Consider the following 5,379-nt stretch of genomic DNA (forward strand, 5'->3'; position numbering starts at 1 on the left):
GGTCCATTTCCTGAAATCTATACTAACCTTTTCGTCATTCTCTGATTCATCAAGCCTTCTGGAAGAGGAAGGTACAGGACCTTCACAAATCATTGCTATCTGCTGTTTATGTTGTATGTACTCAGGTGTGTATTTTCTGGCAGTGAGTACTGAGCATGAACTTTAACTGGGCTTGGACCCAGAGACCCACTGTGGTCAGCTTGCTGTCTTTCATAGGAAATCCTTGGTTACAAAGAGCTTTCTTGTGTTGTTTGTGTGTTTATGTGCATGTCTCTTCATTTGTGACTAGCACCTGTGGGTGCATGTGAGGGAGAATGAGAGATGAGCTCTCCACAGGTGCTGGTCATACCACAGTCCCCTTCTTGCAGTCTTTGAGTCAGTTGGATCTTTGGGTGCCCAAAAGGATTCAAATTGCAATCACCATGTGAGATCAGGCTTCTCTTAAGCAGCACACATTAGCGTTGTGCCATGAACCTGGCCTTGTGATTTTTTTTTTTTAATTTTTTACATTAGTGTCAAAAGTTAGGCCTTCAGAAACCTTTTATTCTGTTAGGAGACATGTAATGCATCTTTGGATTTGCATATAAAGTTTTTTGGTCATTCGTTTCATTTAATAAGTACATACAAAGTGACCCAAACATGTTAGATGTTATATGCTAGACATACGAGATAAAAAAGAAGTAGTAATACTCTCAAAGGGGTTAAAGAACACTAGGAAAAATAGATGTGTAAGTAAATAAATTCAGTGGAAGATGTATGAACAGTGTTATAAAAGCTAAAATAGAGAAGTAGCCAACTTAGCTATTTATTTTGCAGTGTCTTTTGGAATTACGAGTTTCTCATTATTGCTCTATACAAAAATTACTTTTAATGTTTGAAAACTAAAATGATATGTGAGGAAGGACTTTATGTAGTAGCTATATATTTCAGGCTTTCAATATGTTAGTTTCCTCTTGTGAAGCTTTGAGATGTCCCATTCCACAAGTAGGTGGTTACCTTCTCCTTACCTTTGCATAAATTGATGCGTTTCAGTGAGATTCCCTTTCAAGTCCCATCTTCCAAATTGGCAAATTGTTATATCCTAGTGTGACCTCATTGGACACAGACTCATTCCCTTGATCTTTGTACTTAATCTTTTTTGTGTCATCTTCTCCGTTAAAGTTTTCTTCAAGTGCAGCAATTAGAACGGCACACAGTATTCCAAGTGCAGAAGTGCCCTCGTTCTCTTGAATCCCAGGATAATATTCTGTATCTTTTATTGATGGTAGTTGACATTTTGTTGGCCATTTTTTAAGATAATAACACGCTGAGTCAATGTCTTTAAAAATAGTTTGTGATGTCATCAAGGCTTTATTTTTTAAAAAAAATGCGGTGCCTATAAAGCAATGAGTAGAATAAGTGATTTTTTTCCCAGTAAAAATATTGTTTTATGTTTACCCCCAGTGAAATTCACTAATTGTTCACTGTTGATTGCTTACCAGTCACAGCTTCACAAGTTTGCTCTACAGGTCACCTCCAGTGTCTTTGTGGTTCTAATCCTTGTAATTTATATTAGCTGCAAGAGCTTTGTGTCATTTGCACATTTAAAATTTTTTTTCAAAGTGTCCTTATTCTAGAAAATGTTAGAACTCAGATTATTCCATTCATTCCTCCCCTTATTTCTATGTCTCTTAAACTATGTCCTCCCTCTTGTTCAGAAATCTTAATTTCATGGCAACTTCTTTAAAATAGACTTTGTTATGGGCTTTTTGCTAACTTTATGAATGATTTCATACAGATAAAAACGTCTAGTCCATGTATGTGAGAAACAGAATAAAAATAAAATGAATGCACATTTACTTACTATTTTGCTAAAGCTATAGGCATTACACATGATTGTGTTGTTCCTTGATGGTATTTCTCTCTGTCCTCCCCAGAAGTAACCTCTAACTAAAATGAATCATTCGTCTGCTTCTCTTTAGGGAACGCTATATAGAGAGATACCTTTAAACACTAATAAGCAACTTTTAAAAAAATTCCATATAACATGTATCACACACTATATATACTTCTGGGATTTATTTTATAAACATTGTGAGTTTCATTCATATATTGCTATATATAGTTCTCTTCAATTAATTTTTGGCTTTTCTACAGTATTCCAATAGATACATTTATAACTATACAAGGGGACTTCAAATAATTTGTGGGAAAAAAATGAAACTGTAAGTTTATTTTGATGCAAATAATTTTGGAGATCTGTGCATAGTTTTTTCATAATATGCATTTTTATGAAGTTTTTGAGAACCTCTCATATTTTTACTTTCAGTAGACTGGTGTGTGTGTGTGTGTGTGTGTGTGTGTAGATTGGAAGATTCATACTGTATAATTATAAATACTTTTGTACTCATGAGAATTTTTTTTCCATCAAGAAAATGAAATCGTTTATTGATTACACATGATAATGGAAGATACACAAGCTTCATTCCCATCTATTTTACCTGGTACCATTATTCAATTTAGATATATTGCACAGGATGTGCCAATAATCACTTTGTAATAACCAAATTGTGACTTTGCTCTGATGAACCACTGAATGGACTTCAGGCCACAGTAACTGTCAGTTCAACTATACCAGAGTTTCTGAAGACAACTGGCTTCTCTGCCCAAGCAGATAGTAAATGAGTACTTAATTTCCAAATGGAACCTGGCACCACCCTGAAGGAATTCTAACTTCACAATGTTAGGAAGTTTACCAAGATGGCTTCAGAGTAGACTAACTTTACACAGCACTTTTTTTAAAAAGACACATTTATTCAGCATCATGATCAGGCCATTACATTTAGCAATCAACAGCATAGGTGCAAGGAAAAAAAAAAAAAAACCCTACATTAAAACCGTTTGTTGGAATGCTTTACAAGTTCCACGGAACAGCAACTAAAATAACCTGGTACACAATTAGTCACACACCCGAGAGGAGAATAGAGGGGAAGGGATTGCAGTGTGACCATCCCCCCAGAGGGATGATTTCTCCCTTTCTGTCTGTCTCTCTCTGTCATTCTGGCGAGTACACACGCCCAATAGCAAAAACCTCTCAAAAAAGAAAAAAAAATTAGCCATGAATATAGTCCTTCTATTTTTTTACCCATATTCATGGATATTGTCTTCAACGTGTCTTCTTGGTAGCAGCTAGGCCCTGCCACCACTGTGCTTGGCTGAGTTCACAAATATGTTGTAACTTGCAGCTTCCGTATCATGTGAGAATTTCTCCAGAGTTCATACTAAGAAGTGAAATTGATGGGTCAAATGAACTATGCACATCTTTATCAAATCATAAAATGGCAAATTATGTTCCAAAGTGGTGTTTGTACAAGTTAACATTGCTACTGTCAGTGGATGAGCCTTCCTCCTTCTGTATCCTTGTTGTGTTGGTGTCCTTGGACTTGGATACTTTTTGCAAATCTGGTGCAGAGTGAAATGGCTGTCTTTAATTTTTAGTACCAGTGATGTTGATATTTCTTTCATATATTTGTTACACATCAGTATTGTTTTCTTTTTCTTCAAAATGCCTGATCATGTATTTTCACATTATTGGGTTACTTTCTTTTTCTAAATAACTCAAAAAAGTTCTTTCTTTGGATATTATAACTGTTAGACTGTTGGCCAAGTGTTACTAAGTACTCCATTTTGTCATTTATCTTCTAATGAAACTATTTTTTATTCTAATGCAATTTAATATGGTAGGTTTTTGTTTTTTTTTTTTTAACCACCAGAGAAAGAGAGAGAGAAAGGGAAAGCAAGAAAGCAAGCCACCAGGTCCGGGACTTGAGCCATATGATCGGTCATGTGGGAATCTAGAGCCTTTATCCACCGCATCACCTGCTAGCCCCTAAAGCTTTTCTTTTTAAAGTACTTAGTCCAGCGGAATTGATTATTATGTGAGTTTTGAAGTTTTATTGCTTGTCCATATACTAACCAGCTGTCTTAGCATTACTTACTGTAAATGACTTATTTTCACCTCTGTCACTATCAAGATTCCATGTGTGTGTATGAGAGAAAGATAGTTCAATCTGATGTCAAGAAATAGAAATACTATGGTGACCCATTAGGCAAATGTTGACTTTGTCTCATGCAGTAGCAGTCTTGGGGAAAGTAGTTTAGACGGGCAAAGCAGTTCAACAACATCACCAAGGACCCAGGATCCTTTCATATTACAACTCTCCGTTTTTAATAGTTCACTCATGGTTACGAGCTGGCTACTGTCCCTCCAGTCCTTATATCTGTGTTCAAGTCAGGACGAAGGAGGAGAGTATAAAGAAGAGACAAGTGATCTTTGTCATACTTTGCTTTTAATTTTTCAGGAAGGGATACTTTTCCTGATAACTTGTGCCTAAATCATATTGGTATAAACTATTAAATATGCAATCCTTAGCTAAGGAGCTGGGAATTAAAATAGAGTATTTAAGTGGATAGCATCCATTCCTCCACAGGGGAAACCAGGAAAGAATGGGATTGGAATAAGTGTTTAGTGAGCCAGTGTACAATATCTGCTACAGCAGGCTGTTTCTGGACTGTATTAATTGACTTTTCTATTGTTCTCTATGCTCTGCCCCAGTACCATATTATCTTACTGATTTCTATGCCAGCCATTATATAATCTGCAAATGATGACAGCTTTTTTTTTTCCTGCCATATTGCACAGTACAGTGTTGAAGAGAACACCAGTGATAGTGAATATTCTTGGCTTGTTTTAATTTTTAAAGATTAAAACAAATGTTTTATCATTGAATATAATTTAATTAAATTACTAGTTTGCTAGGATTTTGGTTTTGATTTTCAGTGAATGATTATTCAATTGCCTATTCAGCATCTGTTTAGATCATCGTATGGTTTTTCCTACTTTCTTCCAATAATACGACATGCACATGAGTAAATTAACTGATGTTACACCAATCTTACAATTTCTGGGATACATTCAATTAAATTATGTATTCATATCTATTGGATTCAGTTTGCCCTTATTTCATTTTTAAAATTTATACTCACAAATGAAAGTAGTGTTTAATCGTCTGTTTTTAATGACATGAGTCAGGGAATAGTCCTTATTTCTAATTTTTTTCCCAACACATTTTAGGACTAAATTGACAACCTTAAAATAGTTGTGTGATCACAGACAAGTTACTCAATATCAGTAAAACTTCACTTTCCTTATAAATGCAATGGGAATAATAATAATACCAATGACATGGAGGTGATTAAGAGAATGAATCAAAATAATCCATACAAAGCACTTAGTTTATTGGCTGGCATATGGTAAGCATTTAAAAATGATAGATATGATAATATCGGTCTTTTTTTTTTTTTTTTTAGAGTTTTTCACTATATGGCATGTCGTCTTCC

Source organism: Tupaia chinensis, unplaced genomic scaffold (assembly GCF_000334495.1).
Source record: "Tupaia chinensis unplaced genomic scaffold, TupChi_1.0 Scaffold000510_1, whole genome shotgun sequence".
Classification (NCBI taxonomy): Eukaryota; Metazoa; Chordata; class Mammalia; order Scandentia; family Tupaiidae; genus Tupaia; species Tupaia belangeri.